The sequence below is a fragment of the Pomacea canaliculata genome, linkage group LG2, assembly GCF_003073045.1.
Source record: "Pomacea canaliculata isolate SZHN2017 linkage group LG2, ASM307304v1, whole genome shotgun sequence".
NCBI classification, from domain to species: domain Eukaryota; kingdom Metazoa; phylum Mollusca; class Gastropoda; order Architaenioglossa; family Ampullariidae; genus Pomacea; species Pomacea canaliculata.
In genome coordinates, this window is record NC_037591.1 from 30,431,973 (window position 1) to 30,449,977 (window position 18,005).

Sequence of the window (18,005 nt, forward strand, 5' to 3'; positions counted from 1 at the left end):
GCTCTCTCTCCTTTGACCCATCCTGGCCCACGAAGGACGTTAGTCATCTGGCTCTTATTACTCTGAATTGACTTCGCGGATGCTATACTCTGACAGGTACAGTATCTCCTAGAGTTTTTTAGCCGCATCAGAGGCGACCACTCTATAAGCATATCACACAACCTTGTCTCCTAAACTACTGCATGGTGAACTACAAGCATCGGTGGACCCCTCAGACCCTATGACAACGAATACACAAAAGCAAACATCACCTTCCCAGTATAACCCGAAATATCTGACTCCTTCAATGTCGAATTCGCTTCATGGGATCAATGCACAAACTATCATAAGCGTGAATCTTCCTAAACACATTATTAAAGACACACCACTCTTAACAACTATCAATAACCACTAGTCTTGGATTTCTGTGCTGCTCATGTTCATTGGCGGCGTACCTGGAACCACATACGGAAAGTCGGAACACATGTAGTTATCACTTGTATTATTACTCAAAAATGTCTGCTAAAATGGCACCGGGTCTTCATGTATCATGTTGTCATCTATAGGGGAAATCCCCTCAAGTGAAAACCCTTATAATATCATGCCGAATTCGCACTATCCCAGTCACTAACATTCTCCAGAAGCCGCTCCTCTATTCTTGCATTAAAAGACCAAGAGGCCTTTCTTTCCAATCTGCCGTTGCCACTTCATTCCCTGTCAGGGCAAACCACAAAGACATGTAATTCCCACAATAGTGATGGATTAAGCGTGACCGTAAGCACCATTTCTTGTTCTTCAGATTAAAAAAAGAAATGTTTTGTCACAACATCCTGAACCACATTTACACACTATTAAAATTCCAGTCTACTTTCTCAAGACATGGCTAGCTTTCGACTACAATGATTTATTTTCGGTCAAACACTAAACAAGGTGAGTATATTTCTTGACGATGACAGCAGTATGGCTGAACACAATGGCTTGGGCCCAGAGAGAAGAAACTCTTGGTTTCCTTATGTCAGGGAAAGTACCAAGGGCAGTCGCGGGACCCTCAGCTGCTTGCTGCTTTTATCAATTCGTATAAGAGTTGTCCTACTTTGTGGACAGGTTTTATCTATGCAGCTGTGTGGCGTGTTCCAATCCAAGTTAAGTTCATGCTCAGCCCTGTTTTTGGCTATTTTGTTGTCCTGGCGAGATTAGCATATACCTTCGTATCCCTTAAATAGGTATAAATAGTTGAGTTTAGGCAATTTCTCTTCCAGTTGTTTTAATTATGTCTTTGAAGGTTGCATTGATGTCTGTCTCTCTTTTCTCTCACCGACAACATCACACACGCAATCATACACCGCCTCGCGGGATTACACACACACATGCCGCACGCAAGATTGCGGTATAAGTGCCGCACACAGTCTGAAATAGAAAATACATCGACAGTTCAAAAAAAGCATGTTTCCAAAAACCATCTTCCTGTTGTTTATATTTTCTTATTATCACTGTATATTTATAGTCGCTGTTCTGCTCTGATCCTGTACATAACAAGGTGTAGGTAATTCTGTCGGAATCTTCAGACCTAGCGTATTGTGACAGCAGAGGGCCCATTTCTGAGTTTTGACTACAAAGCTACTCCTGGTGCCACATTCGATTCAATGTTACGACCCTTGGAAGGAATTTGAGGGGCAAATGCCACGTATCTCGACGATCATCGTGTCCTGTGCTTTGCGCCACCTATTGAAAATTCCGTACGATCATCATCCCTACCACCTTCCAACCCCCGCTCCCATCCCGATATAACCTCCTTGTCCTCACTAAGGTAAGTGGAGTGGGGAGCATCGATGAGAATCGATGACCTCATCCAGAAATGAAAGTTCAAAGTTGTGAGGTTGTTGTTGTGTGAGTTGAACGAAGGGTGTTACATTTTTTTTTAAATCGCTTGCTGGAGGTGAAGAAGTCGTTGAATTGTATTGTAATTTTTGCAGATGTCAAACCGAATAATCTAGGGGAAAAAAGTTTATCTCTCCTATCACAATTAAACACCTCATTCCTTCCCCAAACCCTCTTTTATGGCGACCAGCTGTTTTGGCTGGGTGTCAAGCAATAATTATCCTTAGACTGTATCAGAGAGGTCACCTCCCCACCACCATCGCCACGTGCGTCAATACAAAAAGCTCACCGAAGTTCACAAGGGTGAGAGGGTACAGAGGTGAGGGTTGGACAACAGGATTTTCTTTATTTCTTTCTCACGCCAACAATTTAAAAAAAAAAATTCGAGTTGCACGAGTGAGAACGCTAGCTTTTTGTTTATTTGTCTTTTTTTTTTTTTTTCACGTCTGCAAAAAGTTTTGAAGGAGCTGCCGAGCAAACCGCGGAATTAGCGCCTGCCCTCTTTTTTCCGCTTCCCCGTGCTGTCCCCTGCTGTCCTTGGGTGGGAGTCGCTGTTGGTTGGCGACTGCACCGACTTCCATGGCCTCCGTCACAAGCTGATGCACCGGTCGCCTGTGGTCACAGCTGCATGCAATGCAGCGCCTGCACATCAGTACATCAAGGTTATGATGAACCCACACCACGTGGGAGGAAAAGGTAAGGCCACTTTGACAGTCTTTGGTGCCAAAACCGATCTTCATCTAACGAACATACATCAGAGCGCTCCCTCGTCCCTTAGTACTTAATTCGATCTTTTGCAACCATCCTCATATCTTCCCACCCTCCTTGCAAAAAAGTTCCTCGTGAATGTAGCAGCTACGCAGTTTGCCGATTTGGCTTGAACTTTCTGCACTGACGTATTCAGGGAAACAATTTCAGGGAGACTGAGGCTTGGCCAAGAGACGAACATCTGACGAAGCTGCGCAAAACAGCCCAGTAAAGCATGCTGACCTTGAGGTGGCACGTGAGTACAGCACTGACTAGTTCTGACCATCCGACCTTGCATGGTACTTAGCTTGACCTGCTACCTGGGTACTCCCAGAGGCGCATTGCAGACTGATACACTATCAGTCCATCCCATGTAAACTGCCTGTCACATCGCTGAGGAAGGACACGGAGACTGCATGAATATCCCGGTTGATGATAAATACCATGAAAACTCGGTGAAATGCACCAACACAAATAGGATGTACAGTTTGTAAATAAGATTTACTAACAGCGGAGAAACTCGTTCCACACAAGACACACTTACAGAGAGGACAAGAATTTAGACATTTTTCCCGTTGGGCAACATAAATATTTTTTCAACCAGATAGTCAACACCACAGAATGAACCTGTCTTTATGGTTATAGTGTGAAATTGGTACTATTAATGAGTTTTGAGGACATAAAATTAGCTGTGTCCAATGGCGTAAGCGGCTTACAGGAAACTCTACTTTTATTTCATACAGTGTTGAATGGTCCATAAAAGTGACATGGTGTAGCTGAAATTCATTTTGATGCTGTCGCCTTCTTGTTGTTGACTTCAAAATTTAATAATAGGAGTACAAAGTCTCGTTGTTCCACAGTGTACATATATTGCAGTTACTAAATGTATTGTCCATCTGTGCGTGGCAACTTATAAAAGATTTCTGTGTAACACGACCTTAATCTTCGTCTTTCCTTTTCCCTGTGAACGAGACTTTGCTGTCGTTAATGTTCTTGCTGTACACAAAAATAGACGAGCGAACCTTGAGGGCACAAAGGGAGGCTTCACGGTGTGAAACAGTTACACTAGAATGTAAAAAAAAAAAATTAACACGATAATTAGACAAAGAATATTTCCAGCATAGCAACAGTCTAAGTGTGATGAAGGATTTTTTCGACCAGGGAGGAGGGTGTAGGAGGAGAATGATTGCGGTGGGGGACACAAAAGGTTGTTACGAACTTTCAAGAAGTCAATTCTGGTGAAAAGGGACCGACACCTTGCGCTGATAACGACCAAAGCACAAAGTCTAGCGCGCACGAGGACGACACGGGTCGCCAGGTGCATGCTGGCCGCGCATGCGCAGTGACAGGCTGCTGACGCCAGTGTCGCCAATGGCTGTCAGCGCTGTGAGTGCTCGTCACATAACTGGCATACTTCGTCCCTCTCCACGTCACAGCAAGGACACGTAATTGTTTAACGAATCCAAGGACTCGTCCCCTGCGTGCGCAGGTGTGAACGAATCCCTCCTACCTGCCCCCGTCTCTCTCCCATCACGGATTGCAGCAGACGTACAGACATCTCTACTCACTGTGTACACGTTCAGCTAATGTGCATGAGGGGAAGATTTTTCCTAAAATGTTTATTCCTCTGAACAAAGACAAAAAAAGAACGAAGATATTTCTTTGCTGACCTTACCGAAAAATAATAATTTCACAAACAAAACAAGAAAACAGGAAACCTTGTCGGAACGAAAATGTTGAAGAACCTTGAGAGTGGTAAACAAGTGGCGGCCATGTCCTGTTGTGTCGACAACAGCTTTGCTGGGGCCTGTGCCTGTCAGTGTGTAGCGCGCAGCGTCCCGCGGCGCTGATTGGCTGGCTTCGAGCTTTTCTCCAAACTGAATATTCATAGCTTTGTTCATCTGGCATGCGCAGATTTCCGGGTTTTCTTTTTCGTAAACAAAATCGTTCGGCGCGTGCTATCGTCTGCTTCTCTGTTTCTGTAGAGCTTCTCACAGGCATAGATTCTGACCCGCCACCGATCCCTAAATCGTTTGTTGATGACCTTTAGTTAGGAAAGATAAATTAAGGGTCGTTGAACTGCGAAACGGACACGGTGGAAACGCGGGTGTGGGGTGTGAGGTTGAGAGGGGGAAAAGCCAACTGTGACAAGGTTATCGGTGTTTTTTTAACTTATTTGTGCAAACATGTTGGGGTATTCTGACACGTTGTAGGCTAGCCTCAGCTTAGGTGGTGCCCGAGATGAGAACTGAACCCAGTACAGCAACCCTCACTGCATTGGTGACAGTGTTGCGCGCCACCTCACCGCTCTCACCACTACAGGGAGAATCGGGAGTCATGGGTTCGAATCTCGGCTCCAATAAACGTCTTTCTGGATATGACACCCGTTTACAGAGCTTGCCGTCGGTGATTAACAGCAATACCAGTAGAAGGAGTGAGTGGTAAGGATTAGCAGTACCTGTTTTTGTTTTGTTTTGTTTTTTTACAAAATAATAAATAGTGGTACAAATATGTGGTAATGAAGTATTAATCGCAGTACGATTAGGTGGTGAAGAAGTGTTAAATAGAAATACTAGTACAAGAAATAGGCGATAAAAAAAAGTCAATAGCAATACTAGTACAAAGATAGGTGGTAAAGAAGTATTGATAGCAGTATTAGTAGAGTGGGTGGTAAACTTATCAGTATTGATTGCGGTATTAATAGTAGGAGTAGACGGTAAATAAGTATTGATAACTGTACTAGTTTAAGAAGCAGGCGATAAAGAAGTATTAGCAGTATCACTATTACAAGAATTAGGCAATAAAGAAACTTCTAAACATAAATAATAGAGGGTCGTTGATATGGTCCTTTACTGAAGACAGGAAGACAGGACTGCTGTAGTTTCTCGGCTCAATTTTCATGCAACGACTTCAGTAATCTTCTCGGGGTTCCAAGGCCGCTGCGCTGGTCCTGATGTCGTCGTTGTCGGTGTGGAAGATGTCGGTAGAACTTTGGACACAAAGAACACAGTAAACACTTTGCATCATCCTCTGTCAGCGTGTACATCGCCAAAAACTCAACAACATTTTTTCACCATCTGGCGTGCGTCTGCTTATCACACTTCGCCATCTGGTGGGCGCGCATGCCCGCGTGGATGTGCGCGTGCATGTATGTTAATGCAAGTGCAGTGTGCGTGCGTGCATGTTGGGAAGAAAAATTCTGAAACCTGTATTCGCGTGCGGCCGACAGTACACTTGGGATTGTCTGCCAGGCGCCCGTCGTGAGGAGGAACTATTATCGCATAATTTGTATAAAGACTATAGCCTGAACAAAAGCATCGCACGGCGGGTTAGACGGTTAGGGAGGAGGGGTACGGAGGAAACGTGGAATAAACCACGACAAACACCAGTTGCAACACGCCAATCTCTTGAGCCTCGCCATGGCTCCAACGCTTGTTTACCGACTTTTCCACACAGAAAACTTGACATTATGAATCACGATCGTTCTGACCATGACCCCAACCACACTCATAAAAAAAATAGGTCAGTGCAACATTTCTCAAGCGCAGTATGCGGTACTGCCACTGGCCGACTTCACGTCGTTATTGCTACCACGTGGTAGTGGCAAGGTTTAAAGGTGGTGTCACGAGTCCACATGGCTGTTCGCCTCCTCCTACCCTCCTTCTGGCTTATCAGAGTCGTACTGACTGCAGTCCATCCACACATCTGAAGGCCAACAGCATAAAACAAACAGAAGGTGAACAGCTTGGACGTGAAATAAACTGTATAGAGAGACGAGCCCGGGTGGGGTGGGAAAGGGGTGGAAAAGGCATTTGCGCGAGAGAAAATTGCCCTCCTCTCCTCTGTCCTTCATGCCAAACCTGAGCGGCTGTTACGACAATTTTATGCTCTAGGCCAGCGGTTCAGTGGGAACAAATTTCCCATTCGTCCCCAGCGAAAGCCAAAACTGAGTGAATACAAAAACTCTTCCTAAAAGTGCAAACTATTCTTTCTTTTTTTTTTTTTTTTGTTTGTTGTTGTTTGGTTGTTTTTTTTTTTTGCAGGAGGGAAGAAGTAAAAGGGGATCTTTTGGTGAGCTGTAGTCGTCCCTGGTTACGAGTACGTGTTGCTGGGCACAAGCACTTTTCGTGCAGGTGCAGCTCACTGCAGGAACCGCAAGTTTCGTGACGTTGACTTACAGCAAATGAAGAACTTTCGGCAGAACGATCCGTTAATAGGAAATGGGTGGGGAAGGGGTGGACGTTCATCACGAGCCTGATGACTAACCACCATTGTCCACTTGCCGCTTCTTTTAGCGCAAGCCTTTTTTTAGTTATGTTATATTTACCCGAACACATTAGGGTGTCGAGTATTCACATTGTGTTCTGGACACACCCGCCTTTACCATCTTCACACCTGCAGTCATTACAAAAAAATATCCCGCCTCTCTCCTACCAACAACAGGCCTGCAACCTTTCTTTCAAAGCTGCAATCTCCCTTCAGATTTTGTTGTTGTTATTTTGATACCCCTCTCTAGTATGCACTTTTGTGATGCATTCGGCCTGTTTCATCAATCTTGAGCTCTCTGGCACTACCAATTTTTTTCACGTACTATTAATATCTTCGGTTTAATCCTGTTTATCTTTTTGATGAAATACTAGAACCCTCAGCCCATCAGACCTACTTAGTCTAGTAATCTCCAGCACGTGTCTACCGTGTGGAAGTTATCCACAGTTCACTTGATTGTGGTTTGGCCTGTGTCAAGGTTCATCACTAATTTGCTTGGATGCCGCAGGAGACACTGGTATCGTCAACTGGAAGATAAATTTATTGTACAGTGTATTGTACAGTTTATTGTAGAGTTCCAGAAGTTTCCTCTTACTCGATCTAGCGATTTCTACATTGGTTTAGAAATCTGAGGGAGAAAGATGTTTCATTGGATGCCCACACACAAACACCCAACGCAAACTCCGACTCATGAAACTTTTCCAGTAGCTCATCGCTGTAAAGGTCATGTGAAGAATATTTGCAAGCAAGTGCTGACACGTGTGTTTGCGAGTTGAGGTGGCAAACGAGAAACCTAAGCCAACAACGATCGTCCGGTGACTTTAAAAACAGCCGAGGGACCTTTAAAATAAACAGCTTTTTGGTTGGTCGTTAAATGTCTGTTGCGCTCGACATAAAGCCAACCTGATCTCAACTGAGACAACATAAACCTTGTTTAAGGGTCTTAATCCTCTGTACGATTTATAACTAGCATTAGCAAGTTGCACACATTTTGTCTAGTCTGATCCATCATCATCATCATCATCATCATCATCGTCATCATCTTTGTATAGCGCGCGTTTCTCTACTATTGAGCAGACTCAAAGTTGTAGACAAATAAAAACACGGACAGAATAATAAAAACACAACACAACAGGCAGACATTATGTCTCTAGAATGATACATGAGATGAGGAAACACATGATGAAGCCAGTCGTTGCTCCCAGCTTGCTCAGCTCCCGACGAAAGCAAAAACTGAGTGAATGCAAAATTCTTCCTAAAAGTGCAGACTTTTTTTTTTTTTTTTTTCGCTGGAAGGAAGGAATGAATAAAGGATCTTTGGTGAGCTGTAGTGACTGGTCAGTTCTCTCTACTGAGAATGGCGGTCACGTGTCCTCAAGTCGTATGGACACATTCTTACAGACTTCCCTAAAGGGACACATATGGATGAACTTTTGACCAAGTTGATTAACTTTTTCACATGACAGATACACACCGGGTCTATGTTCATCCTGTTTAAAAGGGCTTTAAATCTATGAAAAATTAGGGTTATGAACTGGATGGCGATGCGGTGGCTGTAGAAATCGCGGACATACATCTGTGAGCCGCTGGATGTTTGCCGAGACCTTCTTCATCTCACGTGACATTGGCTGTCAGGTCTCGGCGAGCCATTTAGCTATTTAGTATTCATAACATTTGTTACTTAGTTATTTTATTTTCTTTTTTTTTCCTTATTTTGCAAACGTCCTCGACCTCCAGTTTCCACGATTTAGAGCCAATAAATTGCAAATACAACAGTTTGTAAAGCTTAAATTTTTGTACCTCCGTCAACACGAGAGTTCTCCTCTTTTGCTCTACTTGATGCTGGTAGTCAAATAGCAAGCAAATGTGTGCTTTGGCCTCCTTCTAGAAGTAAACGCGGAAATTTCGCGTGCAAAGCAGTCTACAAGATGTATACATCCCTGATAGAAATCAGGAATAGGAAAAAAATTAGGACAGCGCGCAAAAGTGCAACTGCATATGGAACTACTTTTTTGCGTGGTGACGTCACGCTTTTGTTCTAGTACCGGAGGTTAGAGGGTCATGAACTCGACACGCTCTGACCCGTCGTTCTCTGTTAAATCAGACAAATTTAGGAAGTGAGAGAAGTGTTTCATTTTTGACAAATATTCATACAACAAAAAGTGAACTCGGTCTCGTGTATCCATTTCACTCAGAAACAGCAAGATTTCATAAAAATACCGAGACTGGGATTTTTTTTTCTCCCCAACTGTACTTTATTGCCGTAAATGGCTGGAACAAATTACACCTTTTCTGACGACATGCAGCAGACCATTTGTCCACAGAAAATTTCTTTCTTTACTAATTCGATTTCCGTTGAAACCAGGTTTCATTGATTTTTCTTTATTTTCGTTTCTCTTTCGCTTCATCGGAGGAAGAAGGTACGGGAGTGAAAGATAGGGTTCATAAGAAACGACTGTAATGTCTCCACCCCTCCGTTTTTATTTTAAAATACATCTCTTATTAAGGATTGAGAACGATTGTAGACCTCTGGACGAGCTGCCAAAAAAGCCCGAGAACTTGTGACAGAGGTATTTAGTTATAACATTTCGCCCTGCACTTGGCGCGGCAGGCGGCGTTGATGGTTTGGCTAAAAGTGCGTGCGGCAGTGAGCCGCCTTTTTTCCCCATTTTATGTGAGGTCGTGTCCTCAGTCAGGGAGAGAGAGAAGAGCGTAATAACCTGACCTTGAGCATGCACTTCAGCTCTAACACGTGTTCGCGGCATGAATAGTCGTTTCCTCCCGCACGCGCGTGTGTGCATGGGTAGGTGAGCAACACATCTATGCTGTTTGTATTCTGCTTACGTGGCTTCTCAACCGTGTAGGTGAGAGATGCTTTGATTGTGAATTAGTCTCATCATCGAAACAGATTAACAACCATCTGTCGTCAAAAGCGCAGTTGCACTGACAGCAGGTGCAGGAGGAGGGTCACCAGAAGATTCGGAGATTTTGACCTGGAAGAATGCGCACATAAAATTATCTTCAATTTTTTTTTTAATAGCGTTTCTAAACTCTAAACTGTTTTTTGGGTGTATAGATAGAACCAATATATAACAGTCAACAAAGACATCATAAAAAATTTTCCAGGGTGACATTTCAAAATACTATAGCGCTATTTTTAAGCTTGTTTACATGATAGCTGGATGAAAAACACCGAAGTCGAAGGCCTGACAAGAGATGAATTAGGTCAGGGATAGCGATGACCTGTTTTTGAGTTAAACAGACCAGCTAACCCATTTCTGATCTTTTTGAGGGCGAGATTAGAGTGTTACGATGACTAGATGGTGCGTGCGTGAGTAGATGTACTATAACACCAGGTACCCGTGAGTTAGGTGGGGTAAGTTTATTACATTGTGATTGTGAGTAAATACTTGACTTAGGTGGTGTATACCTGAAATTGTATTTAGGTTCTCATCAGCCTGCATCGTCGAATCCATCTTTCCCTGGACACGACGATATACACCTGTCCTGCAACTTGTATTAAACTTGTTAGTACACACACCCTGATCGCATATTGAATGGGTTAGAATCTGTTCATGGAGGTAATAGTCGATGAGAGATATATCTAAATATCTATCTAAATGGTACAACGACTCTTCGGCAGATTTCAAGTAAACCCTCGAGTGTGGTGTGCTTGCATCACAAAGAGATGAGCTTGCATGAGATGAGCAAGTGATGGGGTCACAGTCATAAAGTAGAGGTAACCTCGGGGTTATCTCTGGGGAGAACTGTTGCAGAGAAACAGATGTTGGCTAATAATCTAGAGGTCCGTGTCTTGCATACTGAGAGTTTTACGAAAGCTGTAAGTACTGAGCTGACCCGGAACAAAGCCTGGGGTGTAGAGCTTTTATCTACCATGAATTGGCTTATGGGATATGTGCTAACTACCTGAAATGTTTAGAACCCCACCACGTGAAATGATGTACATCTGCTTTATGACTGCAGCTCCTGGAGTCGAACTTAACCCAGCAGTTGACCTCTTAGTCCACTTGCTCCAAGTGTTGACGTGGCGTTGTTGAACTGACCTCGCCTTCACTGCTAGCCGTGCGATGTGGAGATGAGTTCAGGTAAACACTTTGATCAGGTAAACTCATACGTCACGTACACTCATTTTTTTGTTGCTGTACAGAATTCAGTGACGGTTTTAGCATCTTCCTGTTTACCAGCATTCTCAGCATGAACTGCTCGTGCTTCCTCTCGATGTATGAGTGGGTGGGGGACGAGGGAGAACGCCATTTGTCTTTATTTCTTGGCTTCATCACGTGTCTGGATCGTCATCCCATTCCACGTCTACCCTCTAGATCTTTCGAAATCGACATTCATATAATTAAAAAAACCTTTTCACCCGCTTCACACCTTATGTTTCTGGTCCATTCTTTGTCCATATCTCTCAGCAAATGAACAGGACCTAAAAGTGCATGGAATACTCATATGCAAACACTCATTTAAATTGTGTTCTTATTTGAATTTTAAGCTGAAAACATGAATCGGTTCTATTGATGGCTGTTTGCGACTTGGGGGAGCCTTTTTGTTTTTAAATGCTGTTTTTCATTACCTCAAATGGCTTTTAGAGCAGTTGCTAAATCCTTTGTGTGAGTGATACAAATAGAGCCAGGAGGGTTTTGTATCACGAACACCAAAACATGGACGGTGAATACACGTGACCGTGTCTAATGATTGGTGGAAGAAGGGTGGGGTTAACGGGTTATTGCGTCTATAGTGGTCTGGTCAAATTGCTTGACAGATCCTTGTTGGGGAAGAGGGGAGGAGAAAATGGTAATGACCCAAAAATCCGTGATTGCTGTTGGTACAAATAATACGACCACACGGACAACCAACATGGCTGGTGGTGACCTTTCTGCACTCAGCATGGCTTCGAACGGTTGTTGTTGTTTTCCTTTCGGCGCGCGCGCGCTCACCTGCGAGTTTTTAAAATTCAGCTAGTGTGACACAAAGGGTGGCGGGTGTGGCGGGGGCGGGTGGGGTTGTGGGTGTTTGCTCACGCGCGCATGCCCGTAGAGATGTTCGTTCTATGCAGACGGCGGCGCGTGCATCTCTCCCTCCCTTCCCTCCCTCCCTCCTCTCCCTCTCCTCTCTCGCTCTGCCTGTCAAAGACCAACGTCACCACTGTCTCGCTCCGCCCACAATCCTTCCTCAACATCGCGTTCCTTCTCGATAATCTTAATGTCGGTCAACCCGCATCTGAGGAGCACAAGGCGCTCTACCCGCTGCGGAAAGTGCAAGGCGGTGTCTGGACCCGGAATGAAGCAAAACAAAAAACACAAAAAAATTGTCGGTCGACTCTCTTTCTCTCTCTCCCCTCCCCTCCTTTAGGTAGATGGTCCCGATAGTATATACGTATTTCCCCATTCTAGAGAAAACAGAGGCTGTTTGTTGATCACTGAATTCTAGTGGCTGGTTCCAGAAGAATTTTTTTTTTTTTGTAGGAGGTATGGGGGTAGAAGGTTGGTTGTGGGAGTTGAAACACATCAGGGTCGTGGGAAGTGTGAATGGTGGGGCAATAAAAATATTCTTCTTAACACGCGTACAAATTCTTCCATGTTGACCTACACCTCATCAGTGCACGAACCCGCGCAAACCAACAGATTTACTGATACAGGGTGGGGGGGGGGAGGTATGAGAGAGGAGTAGGACAGGGAGAGGAGGAGAAGAGAAAGTGCAGGGAAGAAAACAATGATGCAAACTCCCGGCAAACAATTCTGTCCTCGCAGTCACGAACAGATCCTCAAGCAGCGAGCGCTGCTGAGGTTGAGAGGAGAGATGAAAGCATCCTCCTCCCTCCCAGCCCCTACCATTCTTTCCCTACAGTCCCCAAAAAGAGTCCGAGAAATTTGCCAGAAACCTGTTGTATTTAATTCCTGGCGGGGATGTCTAGCGCCCCGCGCATCCACGTCTCGAGGTTACCCAGTCACTGCGGGGCCGGCAGTTGTTGCCCCTGTCGCTTGACAGCAGCCCCGCCATTAGTATGCGTGCGTCACGTGCATCTCACATGCCCCCCGCAATTGCTAAAAATAGTTTGTCCCGTGCCTTAGGTAGTTTATTATTTTTTTTCAACTTTTTGTTTCCTACCTTATCACCGTTCCATTTTGTTGCGGCCGACTGAGGTGCAAGGAGCAGCAAACAATGTAGAGCAGGCAGCCATGGAGCTATCACTCAGCCAGCAGGAATGTGGGCCAGCGACCTTGGATGCCGAGAGTGGTGTGTAGACAGGACTTTGCTCCGAGCATTCGTTATCTTAATGGCGGGAGTGGAGAGAGGGAGGGCAGCTACCAGTTGTCATTCGCTCACTCACAACACTGTTCAGCATGGGGGAAGGGGAAATAAGGGTCGAAGCCTGTCTGTTCAAGACCTGATTTGTCTGGCAGATCCTGCAGGCAGACTTAAAAATGGTCGATTTGCCAACGAGAGAAAAAAAATCCTTCAGCCGATCCAGTTTTTAAGATAACGTTTGAGAGGAAGATTCTACACACATATTAAAGCTGACCGACACCCCGACCGACACCCCTCTTTCCCTATTTGTGATCCCGTCGTGAAAACTGAATATGTACTTTTCTGAGGGAGGCAATCCCTAGTCCACACAGCTTGACACGAATGTTTCTGTTACAAAATAAATATAACTTCTCAAGGGCCTTATCTGACCTAGGGCTCCATGCACCTTGCGCCGCCAGTTGTAAGATGGATGGCACCCGCCTCAGACTGACTGCTGAGTGAAGGTTATAGAAATAAACTTCAAATCGAATTCCAGGAGGGTTGGCATGCTGACTGCTCTTTGTTTATTGTCCTTTTCGCCTCCCAGGGTTGTCTGCTCTTCCCCCCCCCCTCTCTCTCGCCTTGTAACCCCTCGTTGTTTATTCTAGATTCTATTTTGAGACCAAGTGTCGGTTGGGAGGGGTGAGAATAGAGGCAAATATACATGTTGATGTTGAGTTTTCGACCTCTGATACCGCCTTGGACCAGGGGTACCTCAAGGTCACAGCCTCCTGGTGTGAGGCCTTGTCTGATATCTGGCACGTAAGCTGAGGATGAGCGGTATACCTGTCACACCAACCTGTCCACCTATACTTATAATGTAATAGGAGAGAAAACCATAGGAATAAATAAGTAATAGAGGGTGAGGCAATTCGTAGCCACAAAAGAGAATAATGTGAAAGAATATCTCAGCTGCTTTAGTAATGATGATAAATGTTCTAGACAGCGAGAAGGCAACAGCAGCATCAGTGAAGTCTGTGATTAAATTAGACCGGTATACCAGACCGGTAAAACATGACCATTTCTGCGTTTTTCTCAATTTATTCTAGTGATGAGTGTGTGTATGAAAAAGAGATTCACATTTGTTCTTTTCCGGTATCTCTTCACTACGAATAAACAAACAATCCTCGAGGTTCATTTATGAAAATTCTACCTCATTGTCTGTTTACCACTGAGTGTACAGCAAGACCCGTCCAAGTACTTCGTGTCCACCGTAAGAATATATATGTAAAAAATTAACGCAGGAAAATATTACGGATTTCAATGATGTTGGGTGTGTTACATATAATTCTGTACTTCAGGATGTATAGCTGCACACATCACGAGGCCCTGACGGGAGGGCAAAGGTTTTTGTGCATCATGCTACTTACGTCACGTGACCTGAGTGACCAGACCAGTAGATGACCTGTGGCGGACGTGCGTACCCGCCAGGTGATCTCGGCTGCCGTATCTTGCATGACCGAGAAAAACAGTCAGAGGCTGACTGTTCGTCCCTGACTCAATCGCTAGCCGACCATGACCCAGTGCTGACTGTCGTCCAGGGGCTGGCGGCGTGATGGATGATGAGGTCACTAGGCATTAGGTCACCGCCAGCGAGTCACGCGGCGTCACAGGACACAGACATTTCAACTGCCGCAACATGATGTAAGACATGCAGGAGCAGCTTGCGACAAAGGATAGGTGGATTGGAGTTTTTAATTCTAAACCAGTGACTAAGGCTATGTAAGGCAAAGCAGCTAGCCCTGTAAACAGATGTCACGTGCAGAGAGGTATGCTTCGGACTAACGTCTGCAGGTGCCGTTCACTTTACCTGTGGACTTCTTGTTGTAAGGTTGTTAAGTTGTTGTGGTAGTTTCTGTCAACTTGAAGAACGTCGATCGGTATTGTAGTTAACTTGTGGATTTCTTTCCATTTCTTGTTATAAACTATCCAACACAATACAATGTCTGTGTCCAAGAAGTGCAGGTTTCTTACCTGTCGACACCAACTCATCGCACCTTTCTCCGATTCGACATCACCTCTTAATCCTGCACCTCTCAGATGTGAGGATGGGCGGATGTCCTGGCGTTGTTGCTCTGTTTGGAGACCCAGGGTTGGGTCCCGCCACCCCTGCGGCTGCTCCTCCCAACATCCGCCTTGCCTCCCTCTCCCAAAATGCTACTCACAGGATTCTCCTGCTTTTTGCTGCCCCCATGCCCTCGGCAACATCACCTGCACACGACATCGATGTGGTCACGAAGACTGAAATACATTTTGTTGCACGTTTGCATAGAGAGAGAGGTTCTATTTCTTCAAATACAAAATACCGGCTCAGCACCGCAATGTTCAGCCGATGCATCACTTCCTTTTCTCGACAACGACGAAAGCACACGAAGAAAACCTTCGGTCCCTACCTTCCTCCCCACCAGCCATCTCACGTTTGCACATGATCCCCCATCCTCCGTACTGGATGACCCTGTCGTAGCCGGACGTTCGCATCGTTTCAGTCGTCCAGAAATAGCGCGGGCGGCGCGTTTGGCACGCGCTCGGGGTCAGAAATTGGAAGGGGACCTGGGGAACGGTGAATGGGGGAGAAGGTATGGGGGGATGGATTGTGGCGACCACACAACGCTGGAAATTATTTAGGGTGCCAGCGAACCGGTCACCGCAACCGCCGAAAGTAACATTTCGTGCCCTCCTCCCGTCTGCCGCCCGCCTATAACTTCCTTCGCGACGTCTGTAGAAAAGGTCAAGCTCCCCACCACCCAACACACACCACTCGCTCCTTTTTATTTCTTTCTTTCCTTCTGTCCCCTAAAGTTCCCTCCCTTCAATGTTCTTTTTTAGTCAGCCTGTTACAGCGTGTTTCGGTCATCCCGGTCATGGGATGCAGTGTTGGGTGCATGACAACTCATTCGTCATACCGTTACTCAAATGATAAACTGTTGTGGGCGGAATAATTGCGGTTGAATACAGTTACAACCATGACCAAGCAAGTGGACCTTACAGCAAACCTCGCGAGGCACAATCATGTTAATTTTCTGTGAGTAGGTTTTAGTCACCACTCTTAGAAAGATTGAGGTAGAAAGAAGTGTATGTAGAAGGTGGCGAGAGCGCGCTAGTTCAATACCCGATTAGCGCAGCAAACTTCTCCCCAGTCTACCCAGCTGGTGGGAAAGGTACCTGGCTCCCCTGAGGGTCGGGGAAGATAAGGCAGCGAGAGAGAGACAAAAAAAGGAGCAGCGTATCTCCGTATACTGTACACAAATCTGCACTGCAACAGATTCATTCACTGACCAGTCTTTACTCCTGACCACAACCCACCCGAAAGGTCACAGAGAAGGGTGGAAGGTAGGGTAATAAACGAAGGGAAGTGTGAAAAGGGTTTTATGTAACTTGACGGTGGGGCACACTTCTTTTTGTTTGAACAGTCGTCAACATGCTCAAGTCACATGAGTCTTTACTCTGTGAAAAAGTGAAAAGGGGTCATGTCACGAAACCCTCCTCGTCCTACCCCCACCTCTCCTTCCCTGCCATGCCCCTTGACCTGACGCAGACTTCCTTCCCCACACCACTTCCTCTCCACTGCGGTTGCGCGGTGAAACGCACTTCCTGTCTGCGGAAGCTGCACACAGGGACAGGTGCATGCACGCTTGCGGACGAAATGCAAGAAACTTTCTGCACTGGCTTGGTTGGTGGGGGAGAGGGTTGGGGTAGAAGCAAGTAGGATGCAACTGCAAGCCCTCCTCACAGGCACAGCCCAAAATGGACGAGGTTGACCTGCCATGACACGTCACGTGGTCAGAACCGGAAGCCCCAAGAAATATAACGAACATCAAACCCTTTCGGGCGCAGGATCTGACGCCCCGGGGTCACGCTGACGTGGCTGGGTCGCGTGCACTGGCAACGTGTGGCAGTCTCGGTTGAATGCATCAGTGAGCACTGGAAAGTGTGGCAGTCTCGCCTGGATAGATCGGAGTGGATTGGAAAACGTGGCAGTCTCGTTTGGGTAAATCTGAGTGGACTGGAAAGCGTGACAGTCACGTTTGAATTAATCGGGGTGGGGTGGACTGAAAAGTGTGTCGGTTCCACTTGATCACACTGAGCCGACCTGCTTCTGCTTCTTTACGGAGGGTGCTTCGAGTGAGCCTAAGGACGAAGCACTTGACTGTACGGGAGAACAATGCTTACAGTCCAAAGGAACTGAAACAAGTTCTAGCAGGAGGCCAGTGACTAGGTGCGCACTTATTGACCCTCGTCTGGAGAGGTGCTGGAGTGTAAGCAAGCAAGTCATATTTTATTTTTTTCTCCTTAATGAGGCGCCTCTAATGTGTCTGCCTCAAGATGCCAGTCATTACGCTCCGCTTTGAAGTTGCCTGTAAGTCCTACGTGGTGTCAAATCAAGGCTTGGTCTTAATTTTTTTTAATTAATCATTTTATTTTCTACGTAACCTGTTACTCCGGCATTATTCACTTATTTATGGAAAGCAGTGACACCATAGTTACCGAGCCATTGAGGCACGTGGAGACTCTCATGACCTACTTGCTGACCTCGCTGGTGACGTGTACGCTCCTTGGGTGGGTAGGTCAAACAAGTAGAGACGTAGAGTGTGGTGGTGGTGTCACCCAAGCACCTTCCTCTAGACACAGTCGTGCGGGCGCGGCTAAAAAAAAAAAATCATTTGCAGAGAGGGTGTCACTGTTTGATGTTTGATCCATTCGTACCCATAACATCAGCACTCAGAGATCAACTGTAGTGACCAATCAGAACTTGGGGCACGGGTTTTTCATCCGGGTATTTTTAGCCAGTCCGGGAAGACGTGCGATAAGCCACAAGTGACCAATGA

At 45.7% G+C, this 18,005-nt stretch overlaps 1 long non-coding RNA gene across 1 annotated transcript in view; it reads right to left on the minus strand.

The window, feature by feature from the left end:
* Window positions 1–13,833, minus strand: part of LOC112558091 — a 27,652-nt gene extending 13,819 nt beyond the window's left edge. The window contains exon 1 of the long non-coding RNA XR_003098069.1: window positions 13,000–13,833. This is a non-coding gene — a long non-coding RNA (uncharacterized LOC112558091). The remainder of the gene's footprint in view (window positions 1–12,999) is intronic.
* Window positions 13,834–18,005: the final 4,172 nt, after the last annotated feature.